Source organism: Euprymna scolopes, chromosome 2, assembly GCF_053919585.1.
Source record: "Euprymna scolopes isolate OS-2025 chromosome 2, ASM5391958v1, whole genome shotgun sequence".
Classification (NCBI taxonomy): domain Eukaryota; kingdom Metazoa; phylum Mollusca; class Cephalopoda; order Sepiida; family Sepiolidae; genus Euprymna; species Euprymna scolopes.
This window is the reverse complement of record NC_136483.1, coordinates 196,780,015-196,798,028: the sequence shown is the minus strand read 5'-3', so window position 1 is coordinate 196,798,028 and position 18,014 is coordinate 196,780,015. Positions and strand designations below refer to the sequence as shown.

At 28.0% G+C, this 18,014-nt stretch overlaps 1 protein-coding gene across 1 annotated transcript in view; it reads right to left on the bottom strand.

Annotated features, from left to right (window-relative positions):
• The window catches only part of LOC145301352 (SMAD family member 3-like), a 295,558-nt gene that overhangs the window by 221,872 nt on the left and 55,672 nt on the right, over nt 1-18,014 (bottom strand). The gene's annotated exons all lie outside the window — the stretch shown is intronic.

The following is an 18,014-nucleotide window of genomic DNA, read 5'->3' as shown; positions in this document are numbered from 1 at the left end:
CAGAGAGAGGGAGGAAGAGAGAGGGAGACCGTGTGTGTGTGTGTGTGTGTGTGTGTGTGTGTGTGTGTGTGAGAGAGAGAGAGAGAGAGAGAGAGATGAAGAGTAGATATTCAGGAGGATTAAGTGCGTGGATGTGAGAAAGAAAGAAAGTGGGAAAACAGTTGGGTACAACGGGTGGGTGTTAGGGGTGTCTTGAGAAAAAAAAGAGAAAAACCCAGCGGAAGGGGGAGGGCTAAGGAGAAGCCAACATGACCCAGACAGTCTGACCTAAATTCACAAATAAAAGTGCCAGAATCAGCTACTCAGTAACAGAGAGAGAGAGAGAGAGAGAGAGAGAGAGAGAGAGAGAGAGAGAAAGAGAGAGGGGGGTGCTGCCTCCCTTCTCGTTCACCAATAAAATGCTACACATTAAAATAAATAAAATACCTTCAAAAACGAAAGATCCTTACAGATTTGGACGAAGAAAAACAAGCAGAAATGATTTTGTTTTTACATAAATTAAAAAATAAGAAAAGGTCTATCATTACCCCACTTCCCCCTCTCCATCGCGGTGTTCTTTTCTCTAAGCAAGCTGTATTACTAGTTGTACTGCTATATCACCAGTAGTAGTAGTAGTAGTAGTAGTAGTATATTGGTCGTGGTTGAATAGCAACTAGTGCAAATTGTGTACTCTAGGGATGGAGAAAGACAGAGGAAGGAAGAGGGGGTAGAGAACATTTAGAAGATTTTCTTTCTAGCACCGTACCCTCAACTCACCGCGGTCAAGTGTTAGAGGGGAGTGAAAGTACCAACAGAGGAGAGATGTGGATACTAATCCCTTGAGTGGGGTAAGACAAACACTGTGTTTGTTTTTAAGAGATAACAACTGACAAGGGAAAAAGTGTAAGAAAGATAGAGAGAGGGGGAAGATAACTAAAGGAGAGAGAGTAAGCAAGAATGAGAGGAAGGGGAAAATAGAAGGGGAAGAGGAACAAATAAATAAGAGAGGGAATATAAGGAGAAATAAAGAAGTGAAAGGGAAAACAAGAAAGATATAAAGAGAGGGGGGGGGGAAAGGGCTATCAAAAGAAAAACGTACTGCTTTTATTACCGTAAGACAATTTCGATTTTCCAACACTAATTCCACCAGAGAGAGAGAGAGAGAGAGAGAAAAGAGAGAGAGCATACGCGTGTGTGTGTGTGTGTGTGTGTGTGTGTGTGTGCGCGTGTGTTTGTTTGTTTGTGTTTGTTTGTTTGTTTGGTGGGGATGCAAAGACCAATACAGAAAAAAAATTATTTCTCTTTAGTTTATTCTTTAGTTTATTCTTTTTATTTTATTCTTATTTAAGTACTCGTTTTTTTTTTGTGTTTTTTTTTTTTTTAGAAAAGACGAAATAAGGTGGGTGAGGAGAATGTTAACCAACATGCCATACTCCACCTGAGTGGCGGAGCGCACGATGTGGCCCGTCCCATTCCCGCGCAAAAGGACAAGACGCGGCGATCGAGTTCTCAAGATTTTCACATCTCCGTTTTTTGTTTTTGTTTTTTTCAAAACTTTCACTGTTTTTAGTAACGCGACTAAAATGCGCCCACGCCCATTTAATCTGTGCGGTTAACGCTGAAACTGCTATTTCATACTTACATAACAAAAACAGAACAGAAATCTAATTTTTGTTTCCATAAACTTGTGTCAATCAAACCGAAATTCTATGCATTTAGTCAAAAGCTGTTTTCAACGCAATCAATTCAATCAATTCTATTGAAACTAATTCTTAAAATACTAATATTTAAAACTAGTGTGACCCATGGAAATTCCTGAGTTGTATACTTCTTGTATATTGCTGTCGGGTTTAAAAAATATTTAATTCTATGGACGTCTGACGCGAACTCAACCCCCACAATATTATATTGTACAATCTTTGATATTATATTGTACAACCTTCGATATTATATTGTACAACCTTTGATATTATATTGTACAACCTTTGATATTATATTGTACAACCTTTGATATTATATTGTACAACCTTTAATATTATATTGTACAACCTTTGATATTATATTGTACAACCTTTGATATTATATTGTACAACCTTTGATATTATATTGAATAAGCTTCGATATTATATTGTACAACCTTTAATATTATATTGTACAACCTTTGATATTATATTGTAAAACCTTTGATATTATATTGTACAACCTTTGATATTATATTGAATAAGCTTTGATATTATATTGTACAACCTTTAATATTATATTGTACAACCTTTGATATTATATTGTACAACCTTTAATATTATATTGTACAACCTTTAATATTATATTGTACAACCTTTAATATTATATTGTACAACCTTTGATATTATATTGTACAACCTTTGATATTATATTGAATAAGCTTTGATATTATATTTTACAACCTTTAATATTATATTGTACAACCTTTGATATTATATTGTACAACCTTTAATATTATATTGTACAACCTTTGATATTATATTGTACAACCTTTAATATTATATTGTACAACCTTTGATATTATATTGTACAACCTTTAATATTATATTGTACAACCTTTGATATTATATTGTACAACCTTTAATATTATATTGTACAACCTTTAATATTATATTGTACAACCTTTAATATTATATTGTACAACCTTTAATATTATATTGTACAACCTTAGATATTATATTGTACAACCTTTAATATTATATTGTACAACCTTTAATATTATATTGTACAACCTTTGATATTATATTGTACAACCTTTAATATTATATTGTACAACCTTTAATATTATATTGTACAACCTTTGATATTATATTGTACAACCTTTAATATTATATTGTAAACCTTTGATATTATATTGTACAATCTTTAATATTATATTGTACAACCTTTAATATTATATTGTACAACTTTTGATATTATATTGTACAATCTTTAATATTATATTGTACAACCTTAGATATTATATTGTACAACCTTTAATATTATATTGTACAACATTTAATATTATATTGTACAACCTTTGATATTATATTGTACAACCTTTAATATTATATTGTACAACCTTAGATATTATATTGTACAACCTTTAATATTATATTGTACAACCTTTGATATTATATTGTACAACCTTTAATATTATATTGTACAACCTTTAATATTATATTGTACAACCTTTAACATTATATTGTACAACTTTGATATTATATTGTACAACCTTTAATATTATATTGTACAACCTTAGATATTATATTGTACAACCTTAGATATTATATTGTACAACCTTTAATATTATATTGTACAACCTTTGATATTATATTGTACAACCTTTAATATTATATTGTACAACCTTTAATATTATATTGTACAACCTTTAATATTATATTGTACAACCTTTAATATTATATTGTACAACCTTTGATATTATATTGTACAACCTTTAATATTATATTGTACAACCTTTAATATTATATTGTACAACCTTTAATATTATATTGTACAACCTTTAATATTATATTGTACAACCTTAGATATTATATTGTACAACCTTAGATATTATATTGTACAACCTTTAATATTATATTGTACAACCTTTAATATTATATTGTACAACCTTTAATATTATATTGTACAACCTTTAATATTATATTGTACAACCTTTAATATTATATTGTACAACCTTTGATATTATATTGTACAACCTTTAATATTATATTGTACAACCTTTAATATTATATTGTACAACCTTTAATATTATATTGTACAACCTTAGATATTATATTGTACAACCTTAGATATTATATTGTACAACCTTAGATATTATATTGTACAACCTTTAATATTATATTGTACAACCTTTAATATTATATTGTACAACCTTTAATATTATATTGTACAACTTTTGATATTATATTGTACAATCTTTAATATTATATTGTACAACCTTAGATATTATATTGTACAACCTTTAATATTATATTGTACAACCTTTAATATTATATTGTACAACCTTAGATATTATATTGTACAACCTTCAATATTATATTGTACAACCTTTAATATTATATTGTACAACCTTAGATATTATATTGTACAACCTTTAATATTATATTGTACAACCTTTGATATTATATTGTACAACCTTTAATATTATATTGTACAACCTTTAATATTATATTGTACAACCTTTAATATTATATTGTACAACCTTTGATATTATATTGTACAACCTTTAATATTATATTGTACAACCTTAGATATTATATTGTACAACCTTAGATATTATATTGTACAACCTTTAATATTATATTGTACAACCTTTGATATTATATTGTACAACCTTTAATATTATATTGTACAACCTTTAATATTATATTGTACGACCTTTAATATTATATTGTACAACCTTTAATATTATATTGTACAACCTTTAATATTTTATTGTACAACCTTTGATATTATATTGTACAACCTTTGATATTATATTGTACAATCTTTAATATTATATTGTACAACCTTTGATATTATATTGTACAACCTTTAATATTATATTGTACAATCTTTAATATTATATTGTACAACCTTTGATATTATATTGTACAATCTTTAATATTATATTGTACAACCTTTGATATTATATTGTATAAGCTTTGATATTATATTGTACAACCTTTAATATTATATTGTACAACCTTAGATATTATATTGTACAACCTTTAATATTATATTGTACAACCTTTGATATTATATTGTACAACCTTTGATATTATATTGTACAATCTTTGATATTATATTGTACAACCTTTAATATTATATTGTACAACCTTTAATATTATATTGTACAACCTTTGATATTATATTGTACAACCTTTAATATTATATTGTACAACCTTTGATATTATATTGTACAACCTTTAATATTATATTGTACAACCTTTAATATTATATTGTACAATCTTTGATATTATATTGTACAACCTTTAATATTATATTGTACAACCTTTGATATTATATTGTACAACCTTTAATATTATATTGTACAACCTTTAATATTATATTGTACAACCTTTAATATTATATTGTACAACCTTTAATATTATATTGTACAACCTTTGATATTATATTGTACAACCTTTGATAGTATATTGTACAAACTTTAATATTATATTGTACAATCTTTGATATTATATTGTACAACCTTTAATATTATATTGTACAACCTTTAATATTATATTGTACAACCTTAGATATTATATTGTACAACCTTTAATATTATATTGTACAACCTTTAATATTATATTGTATAACCTTTAATATTAAATTGTACATCCTTTAATATTATATTGTACAACCTTTAATATTATATTGTACAACCTTTAATATTATATTGTATAACCTTTAATATTATATTGTACAACCTTTAATATTATATTGTACAACCTTAGATATTATATTGTACAACCTTTAATATTATATTGTACAACTTTTGATATTATATTGTACAATCTTTAATATTATATTGTACAACCTTTAATATTATATTGTACAACCTTTGATATTATATTGCACAACTTTTGATATTATATTGTACAACCTTTAATATTATATTGTACAACCTTAGATATTATATTGTACAACCTTTAATATTATATTGTACAACTTTTGATATTATATTGTACAATCTTTGATATTATATTGTACAACCTTTGATATTATATTGTACAACCTTTAATATTATATTGTACAACCTTTAATATTATATTGTACAACCTTTAATATTATATTGTACAACCTTTAATATTATATTGTACAATCTTTGATATTATATTGTACAACCTTTGATATTATATTGTACAACCTTTAATATTATATTGTACAACCTTTAATATTATATTGTACAACCTTTAATATTATATTGTACAACTTTTGATATTATATTGTACAACCTTTGATATTATATTGTACAACCTTTAATATTATATTGTACAATCTTTAATATTATATTGTACAACTTTTGATATTATATTGTACAATCTTTAATATTATATTGTACAACCTTAGATATTATATTGTACAACCTTTGATATTATATTATACAACCTTTGATATTATATTGTACAACTTTTGATATTATATTGTACAACCTTTAATATTATATTGTACAACCTTTGATATTATATTGTACAATCTTTGATATTATATTGTACAACCTTTGATATTATATTGTACAACTTTTGATATTATATTGTACAATCTTTAATATTATATTGTACAACTTTTGATATTATATTGTACAACCTTTAATATTATATTGTACAACCTTTAATATTATATTGTACAATCTTTAATATTATATTGTACAACCTTAGATATTATATTGTACAACCTTTAATATTATATTGTACAAACTTAGATATTATATTGTACAACCTTAGATATTATATTGTACAACCTTTGATATTATATTGTACAACCTTTAATATTATATTGTACAACCTTTGATATTATATTGTACAACCTTTAATATTATATTGTACAACCTTTAATATTATATTGTACAACCTTTAATATTATATTGTACAATCTTAGATATTATATTGTACAACCTTAGATATTATATTGTACAACCTTTAATATTATATTGTACAACCTTAGATATTATATTGTACAGCCTTTGATATTATATTGTACAACCTTTAATGTTATATTGTACAACCTTTAATATTATATTGTACAACCTTTGATATTATATTGTACAACCTTTAATATTATATTGTACAACCTTTAATATTATATTGTACAACCTTTAATATTATATTGTACAACCTTAGATATTATATTGTACAACCTTTGATATTATATTGTACAACATTTGATATTATATTGTACAACCTTTAATATTATATTGTACAACCTTTAATATTATATTGTACAACCTTTAATATTATATTGTACAACCTTTAATATTATATTGTACAACCTTTGATATTATATTGTACAACCTTTAATATTATATTGTACAATCTTTAATATTATATTGTACAACCTTTAATATTATATTGTACAATCTTAGATATTATATTGTACAACCTTTAATATTATATTGTACAACCTTTAATATTATATTGTACAACCTTTAATATTATATTGTACAACCTTTAATATTATATTGTACAATCTTAGATATTATATTGTACAACCTTTAATATTATATTGTACAACCTTTAATATTATATTGTACAACCTTTAATATTATATTGTACAACCTATGATATTATATTGTACAACTTTTGATATTATATTGTACAACCTTTGATATTATATTGTACAACCTTTAATATTATATTGTACAACCTTTGATATTATATTGTACAACTTTTGATATTATATTGTACAACCTTTAATATTATATTGTACAACCTTTAATATTATATTGTACAACCTTTAATATTATATTGTACAACCTTTGATATTATATTGTACAACTTTTGATATTATATTGTACAACCTTTAATATTATATTGTACAACCTTTGATATTATATTGTACAACCTTTAATATTATATTGTACAACCTTTAATATTATATTGTACAACCTTTAATATTATATTGTACAACCTTTAATATTATATTGTACAACCTTTGATATTATATTGTACAACCTTTAATATTATATTGTACAACCTTTAATATTATATTGTACAACCTTTAATATTATATTGTACAACCTTTGATATTATATTGTACAACTTTTGATATTATATTGTACAACCTTTAATATTATATTGTACAACCTTTGATACTATATTGTACAACCTTTGATATTATATTGTACAACTTTTGATATTATATTGTACAATCTTAGATATTATATTGTAAAACCTTTAATATTATATTGTACAACCTTTAATATTATATTGTACAACCTTTAATATTATATTGTACAACCTTTAATATTATATTGTACAACCTTTAATATTATATTGTACAATCTTAGATATTATATTGTACAATCTTAGATATTATATTGTACAACCTTTAATATTATATTGTACAATCTTTAATATTATATTGTACAATCTTAGATATTATATTGTACAATCTTAGATATTATATTGTACAACCTTTAATATTATATTGTACAACCTTTAATATTATATTGTACAACCTTTAATATTATATTGTACAACCTTTGATATTATATTGTACAACCTTTGATATTATATTGTACAACCTTTGATATTATATTGTACAACCTTTGATATTATATTGTACAACCTTTGATATTATATTGTACAACCTTTAATATTATATTGTACAACCTTTAATATTATATTGTACAACCTTTGATATTATATTGTACAACCTTTGATATTATATTGTACAACCTTTAATTTTATATTGTACAACCTTTAATATTATATTGTACAACCTTTGATATTATATTGTACAACCTTTGATATTATATTGTACAACCTTTAATATTATATTGTACAACCTTTAATATTATATTGTACAACCTTTGATATTATATTGTACAACCTTTGATATTATATTGTACAACCTTTAATATTATATTGTACAACCTTTAATATTATATTGTACAACCTTTGATATTATATTGTACAACCTTTGATATTATATTGTACAACCTTTAATATTATATTGTACAACCTTTGATATTATATTGTACAACCTTTGATATTATATTGTACAACCTTTAATATTATATTGTACAACCTTTGATATTATATTGTACAACCTTTAATATTATATTGTACAACCTTTAATATTATATTGTACAACCTTTGATATTATATTGTACAACCTTTAATATTATATTGTACAACCTTTAATAGTAATTGTACAACCTTTAATATTATATTGTACAACCTTTAATATTATATTGTACAACCTTTAATATTATATTGTACAACCTTTGATATTATATTGTACAACCTTTAATATTATATTGTACAACCTTTGATATTATATTGTACAACCTTTAATATTGTATTGTACAACCTTTAATATTATATTGTACAACCTTTGATATTATATTGTACAACCTTTAATATTATATTGTACAACCTTTGATATTATATTGTACAACCTTTGATATTATATTGTACAACCTTTAATATTATATTGTACAACCTTTGATATTATATTGTACAACCTTTAATATTATATTGTACAACCTTTGATATTATATTGTACAACCTTTAATATTATATTGTACAACCTTTAATATTATATTGTACAACCTTTGATATGATATTGTACAACCTTTAATATTATATTGTACAACCTTTAATATTATATTGTACAACTTTTGATATTATATTGTACAACCTTTGATATTATATTTAACAACCTTTGATATTATATTGTACAACTTTTGATATTATATTGTACAACCTTTAATATTATATTGTACAAATTTTGATATTATATTGTACAATCTTTAATATTATATTGTACAACCTTTGATATTATATTGTACAACCTTTGATATTATATTGTACAACCTTTAATATTATATTGTACAACCTTTAATATTATATTGTACAACCTTTGATATTTTATTGTACAACCTTTGATATTATATTGTACAACCTTTAATATTATATTGTACAACCTTTGATACTATATTGTACAACCTTTGATATTATATTGTACAACCTTTAATATTATATTGTACAATCTTTGATATTATATTGTACAACCTTTAATATTATATTGTACAACCTTTGATATTATATTGTACAACCTTTAATATTATATTGTACAACCTTTGATACTATATTGTACAACCTTTGATATTATATTGTACAACCTTTAATTTTATATTGTACAATCTTTGATATTATATTGTACAACCTTTGATATTATATTGTACAACCTTTGATATTATATTGTACAACCTTTAATATTATATTGTACAACCTTAGATATTATATTGTACAACCTTTGATATTATATTGTACAACCTTTAATTTTATATTGTATAAAACTTTTGATATTATATTGTACAACCTTTAATTTTATATTGTACAACCTTTAATATTATATTGTACAATCTTTATTATTATATTGTACAACCTTTGATATCATATTGTACAACCTTTGATATTATATTGTACAACCTTTAATATTATATTGTACAACCTTTGATATTATATTGTATAACCTTTGATATTATATTGTACAACCTTAGATATTATATTGTACAACCTTTGATATTATATTGTACGACCTTTAATTTTATATTGTACAATCTTTGATATTATATTGTACAACCTTTAATATTATATTGTACAACCTTTGATATTATATTGTACAATCTTTAATATTATATTGTACAACCTTTGATATTATATTGTACAACCTTAGATATTATATTGTACAACCTTTAATTTTATATTGTACAATCTTTGATATTATATTGTACAACCTTTAATATTATATTGTACAACCTTTCATATTATATTGTACAACCTTAGATATTATATTGTACAACCTTGAATTTTATATTGTACAACCTTTAATATTATATTGTACAACCTTTAATATTATATTGTACAACCTTTGATATTATATTGTACAACCTTTGATATTATATTGTACAACCTTTAATATTATATTGTACAACCTTTGATATTATATTGTACAACCTTTAATATTATATTGTACAACCTTTAATATTATATTGTACAACCTTTAATATTATATTGTACAACCTTTAATATTATATTGTACAACCTTTAATATTATATTGTACAACCTTTAATTTTATATTGTACAATCTTTGATATTATATTGTACAACCTTTAATATTATATTGTACAACCTTTGATATTATATTGTACAACCTTAGATATTATATTGTACAACCTTTAATATTATATTGTACAACCTTTAATATTATATTGTACAACCATTAATATTATATTGTACAGCCTTTAATATTATATTGTACAACCTTTGATATTATATTGTACAACCTTAGATATTATATTGTACAATCTTTAATATTATATTGTACAACCTTTGATATTATATTGTACAACCTTTGATATTATATTGTACAACCTTAGATATTATATTGTACAACCTTTAATATTATATTGTACAACCTTTAATATTATATTGTACAACCTTTGATATTATATTGTACAACCTTAGATATTATATTGTACAATCTTTAATATTATATTGTACAACCTTTAATATTATATTGTACAACCTTAGATATTATATTGTACAACCTTTAATATTATATTGTACACCCTTTAATATTATATTATACAACCACTTTTGTTGAAGCGGAAACACACTTACCTAATGCACTTTCAGGATAATATCTAGTTATGGAATTTCCATTCCCTTGCTAACTCAGACCCTATGATATTATTGTACTATCTTCTGACAGAACAGGTACTACACTTTGATCTTAGGCCCCAAAAATGTATTCTAGTTCCAGTTTCATGTTCCACACACAAATGACATCAGGTGAACCTTTTTTTAATATTTATTTTATATTGCATCTTTAGTGATCAGGCGACCCCATATTTGAAAAGAAGAAAACAAGATGTGGAGGGTGATGATGTACGTACATGAAATTGTCCTAGCATATGATTTTTATAGAGATTGAAAGAAACCAAATGACAGACAAAAATATGAGTTACCATCCCATTGATTTTTTTTTTTGTTTTTCAGTCAAGGATACGTCTTCAACAATCAGTCCGGCAGATTTGGGGGTGATTTTTGAATAGATAATGACCATGCTTCCATCGGACTGAAGTAGGATTCTGTGCAGTTCTAGGACGTCCATCTTCACAGTTCAATTGATGTGCCTGCCCCTACCAGTGCAAAGGCAATGGGGTTGCTCAGGTATTTTTTATGGGTCAAAGTGTACACATATCTTGTGCATTGGCTTTTCAACCCCCTTCTCCATTCTGACCTCATGTTACATTCTCCCATGAGAGGAAGGAGATAAATACCAATTCCACAAAGTAGGGAGACACACACACACAAAGTTGAAGATTAACATTGGATTTAGAAAATTACCCCATCCACTGAAAAAAATAAAATAAAATACAAATGAAAATGTCACACTTCAGAACATCTTATTGCATAAAACGACCATATTTTATTTTTATGGGGAACTGGAGGGGGGGGACAAAAAATGTCTAATAAAATTTAATAAAAGAAAAGGTTCTGAGAAAGCAAAAACCAAACATTTTTCACTATTCACCAATGCATCTAGTTTGAATACATCTGAAGATGGTCGTAGGTTACATCGGCCGAAACGTTGTAGAAAAAAAAACAACCAAGATGTGAACAACAGTCCAAATAATGGTAAAAATAATTATCATTAAATGCAACGCCATTTCTGCAAGTCATCTTTTCCATACGTTTAATTTGAGCGCTTAACACTTCTGGTCGCGTCATGGAGTAGTGGTAAACATCAGGTTTTCTTTCACTTTTTTTTTTTCGCCTTCGCGTCACGGGTTCAAGCCTACCTGATTACTACCACTTTTTATTTTACACCTACAAACACCCGGGCAACGCCGGGCACCTAGGCTAGGGCAAAATGGGTGTGCGCGTTTGTGTATGGCCACAAAAGGCTTTTTGCATTGGGTTTCTCGCGTTGGTTAGATTCCGCGAGAAGTTTTCGCATACTTCCCAGATTGTAATATCTCACATTCGCAAACGGACATTGTCTCTATCTTTTTTTCTTTTTGATTGAGATAAACAAAATTCCCACTGTGCCGTCGTTTTCAGTGTTTGTTTGTCTTTTTTGTATAAATAAAGTGAAACTATTGAAACGCAAACGCCTTGCCTTTGGGCCATGTAGTATCTGTTCTGTAACTGGTCCTTGGTCAATTTCATACTGAAACAATTACTATTTATTTGGATACTGCCAGAGTGCCCCCTTTTGGGGCGAGTTCGTTTTCCCTCCACATTAAAAATGACCTTTTGTCTAATTTGCTTTCGTGGAAGGTTTAAAAGCAACGCCATTTCTGCAATGACTACGTTAGATTTGAACGCTTTAGATTTCCGATCGCGTCATGATAACGTCATGAGTAACGGTAAGATGTAAGATTCCTTTCACTTTCTTTTCTGCCTTCACGTCACGGGTTTGAGCTTGCCTGCCTACTACCACTCTTTTTTTTTTCTACAACACACACCTCCAAACACCCGGGCAACGCTGGGCACCAAGCTAGTGTTAAAATAGACAGTACATTTAGTGAGAGTTTTTTAATGATAACGTAAGATTACATCAGATTCAAGAACCTCCACGCATTGTTGGAGAAATGTTGAAAGTTGTGAGCGAAACAGGAATTGAGATGATCACAGACTTTACAAGTCCGATCAAAAAAAAAAAAAAGTTATCCCAAAAGATTGGGAACTTAATGCAATTGTGAATTGTGACAAGCATAAAGCAGAAGCACTTGATAAAGGTAATTACAGAGGCTTAAAGTTGATGTAACACGTTCTGAAAGTGATTGAGAGAATAATTAAATAGCAAATAAGAAGCAAAGATGAAATGCAGTTTTATTGTATGAGGGGGAGTGGGGGGGGTCAAAGTACTTTTTTTTTTACATAGGAATCACCACTTATCAAGGCCCAGAGACCACTCGAAGATAAGGGTTAAGCGTGTACAGTAGTCAATTGGACAATATAGTAATTGTTAGTAATGGAAATTCGGTAAAATTTGTTAACTTAAGTGGAACGGCTCATTAAGGACTTGTTTACGTTGGACTTGAAGACAATCAGATTGTAGTCAGCTGAAAAGCAGGAAAACAGAAGGCAGTTCCACATGCATGCAGTTCTAAGAAAGAAGATTTGTTCATGGAATCTACGTTTAGGTTTATGCACAGATAAAGAATGGGGGGGAATTATTGATAGTGTTTACAGCTAGACAAGCTCAGTCGAGCACTTGCCATGAAAATAACGATAAAGCAGAGACAAACTCGCAACATCTTTTCTGTGAGACAGAGGTTGCAGGGAAGAGAAAAGGACATCTCCTACGAGGCTACAAAGTCTATTTTGAACTCTATCAAGGCAGGACAAGTCCTTTCTAGCAGCTCCTGCCCAGATGTGGCAATAGTACTCCATCCTTTTATGTGTCCAGTGGACTGTGTAAATTAGGAGTAAACGAATGGTTGGTGAAGGTTGTTCAGGCAATATACAGAAATGCTTGATCATGTTGGAATAAACAGCATATTTATTGACAATTTTAATGTTAGCATAGGAATATATCAAAGATTTTGTACTAAGACCATTGCTTTTCATTTGTATTTTTAGAAACATTGTTCCAAGTACGATTTGTACAGATTGTTCCAAAGAAATGATGATTTAGTGTTTGCTTAGGAAAATAAACGTCTGAAAGTGAATGTTACCAACACCAAAGTAGTTGTAGTTTTTTTGTTTATCATTTTACAAAACAGTCACCACTTATCAAGGTGTGAAGGCAACTCAAGGACAAAGGTTAATGAGTGTATAAGTAGTCAACGGGACAATATCATAGTAATCATTAGTAGTGGAAATTTGGTAAATTGGATTACTTAAGGGGACAACTCATCAAAAACTTGTTTATGTGGGACTTGAAGACGATCATATTGTAGTCAGCTGAAAAGCAGGCAAACGGAAGGGAGTTCTTCCACAGGTGTGCAGTTCTAAGAAATAAACTTTGTTCATGGAATACGTTTAGGCACAGATAAAGAGTGGGGGGAATTATTGATAGTGATTTCAGTTAGATGAGTGTTTTTCGTGAAAATTTGGCAAAATGAGGTACCATAGATTGGGGCTTAGACGAGTACTTGCCATGAAAATAACGATAGAGCAGAGATAGGCTCACAATGTCTCTTCTGTGCGAAAGAGGTTACAGGGAAGTGAAAAGGGTATCCCCTACTTGGCTACAAAGTTTATTTTGAACTCTGTCATGGCTGGTTGGAAAACAGAAAGAGAAAAATTCCCCTGCACAGTTTGTGGAAAGGGAATTGGGTGCAATTCATATTTTATTTCTTTGCATAATACTTGCAAGCATTCAATACACAAGAAGTTTGGTGGAAGTACTAAAAGGTTGAGAGATTATAATCTGTTTGTGTGCAAGACATATAAGACAATGTAGGTGGATGAAAACTCAGATGCGAAGAAAATATATTTGGATGAGGAAGCTATTGAGGTTATCCATGTTTTATTATCTTGGTGATATCATTGGAACACAGGATGGAACAGGTGCTAGTTTTACCGCAAGAATTAAGACTGAATGAAGTTGTCATTACTAACCAGCAGAGTATTACCAGGAAAGAGTCTGTCAGGCATGTGAGTACAGTGTGATGATGTGTGGAAGCGAAACCTGGCCAGTGAGAGTTGAGGACATGCATTGCATGGGAATAAATGATATGAGAATGATATGGATGTGTAATGTCAGTCTTGAAGACAGGCTTAGATATGATGACTCTAGAGAAATATTAAATTTGGAGAGTATAGTGGGATGTGTGCAGAGGAATAACTTTTGGTTATGTTGAATGAATGAATGAGAGTTCTTGGGTTAGTAGATGTAGAACAGTTAAATTAGCAGGGTCAGTTCACAACAACAAAGAAAACATGTGAGAAAGTGATAAGAATTTACTAGAAAGAGGGATAAATAAAGACCTGGCCAGATGTATGTTCGTTTGGAAATCAATTTCTAAAAGTTGTCCAATGTATACCAACATGTAAAATGGATATTAAAATGATGATGATGATGATGAAGAAGAAGACGATGACCATGATAAGCTGACAATATACTCAACTGTACGTAGGTGAGAAACAGGTAAACATAATTATATTACAAATAGTTTTTGTCAAAAACAAAAAAAAAACAGTATTTTATAATAGTTTAATAAGATGTCTTGAAATAGTATCAAGCAGCAGTTTTAACGAATTCCCTTATATATTATTTTTAAAAAGATGTCACTACTTATCAAGACCTGAAGGCCACTTGAGGATAAGAGTTAATGAGTGTAAAGTGTTCAATGAGACAATGATGTTATGATCGTTAATGGTTGAGACTGAATATAATTGAGTTATTTAAGGAAACAGCTTACCAAGAATTTGTTCACATTGAACTTGAAGACAACCATGTTGTAGTTAGTTGCAAAGCAGGCCCGTGGTACAAAGTTCCACAGGCAGGCAGTTTTAGAAAAGAAACCTTGTTCATCAAATTTGTGATTAGATATAGGCAAAGATATAGAGCAGAAGAAATTATTGACAGTGGCTGTAGCTAGACAAGAGTTTGTTATGAATGATTTGAAGAGAGGGCATCGACTGAAGCACAGTCAAGCATTTGTCATAAAAATAATGATAGCGCAGAGATAAACTCGCAACATCTTTTCTATAGGAAAGTGGTTAAAAGGAGGAGAAAAGAACATCACTTACTAGATTTCGAAATTGGTTTTGAACTTTTTCCAGACAGGAAAGGGTGCTCTGAGCATCTCCTGCTCAGATGTGGCAACAGTTATTAAGCGAGTTAAAAATGGGGAGGGGGGATGGTTATGGTTGTAAATACAGGTAAAGGACATGAAGAATGAACCTTGTCAAATGAAGCTTTGTTTTAATGATGGGGAAATATTGTCACAAAGGAGAATTGGCTCTCCCAGAGTTGGGTCATAATGTAATTGCACGCCTCCTTCAATAATAACTGAAGAAAATCCATTTTTAGCTAGTTAAGATTTTTTCCCACGTCTTTAAATAGTACAAAGAAAAGAAAAGTAATTAATTAGAATTCAGTTCCCTAGACACGGAACAAACGGCGGTCCAGGTCAATGAATTATGTCAAATAAAAGAAAGAAGTAAACTCCAGCCAGAAGTGCTCGAGATTTTGAGAAAAAGATGGAAAGAAATGTGAGAAAACACAAAAGACGTTGCACTTTTACAAGAACAGATTCATTCTTACTATGTGTGTCCATTTGTTCTATGCGTTTAACGATTAAAAGATTATTTAAAAGTGTGACAGTCTAAAAAAGAATAATTTCAAATAAAATGACAATGGAAATTGAATCCAAAGAAATGGATATGGCTGAAAAATCAAAACCTGCACTGAAAAGCTGTGATCAACTGTTTTTTTATGTATCACAGCTCTTCAGAGTAGCTAGATGTAGCAAGATTCAAATTCTTATTGCTTGTTCAGAAGTTAAGCTTCTTATCATTATACTATTATGCTGAGTATGTAAAACAGATGTTAAATTGATGATGATGACGACGACGGCGACTAAAAACTAAAGGAAATATAAGGCTATACTGGTTTGCATATTACTGACTACCTATAGAGTTCAGTTTCTTCAAGATCAATACTTTATATAAGACTGACATATATATGAGACATAGAGAGATTCAAAACCAGTATATTGGTCAGGTTGATGTCTGGTGCCGTCCCAACTGAACCACTAAATTTGCTGCTGATATATGAGAATCAAACAGCAATTGAATAGAGCAGTATGGAGACTGGACATGAATATTGGTGTGCAAAAATAAATAATAAATACAAAATAAAAACATAAAATAAGACATATGAAATATGAACAACTTAATATGAAATATGAACAATTTAAGAGAGCTGTTAAGAAAAGAATCTTTATAAATGACAAATGAAAGTGATTGTAGGATCCGTGATAAACTATGCTTGAGCAAAGCAGGTTGCAGTCATCTCCAAAAAGAACCTGTGAATTATCTCCTTCAAGAGACAGTAACTTGTATCCTATGCGCCAAAAGGTTCCAATCTGCACCACGTTTGAAACGACATGAGAGAATCCAAACGATCCAATGCTGGATACAATCTCAGCATGGGCAGAAAGGAGGAAAATAAAAGAGTAGATCATTTACTCTTTATGGACGATTTGAAACTCTATGCAGAATCCGAGAAACAACTTGTCTCTCTGATAGAAATTGTTAAAAATTATACAGAGGACATCTGCATGGAGTTTGGATTCAACAAATGCACTAAGTACACCATAAAGAAAGGA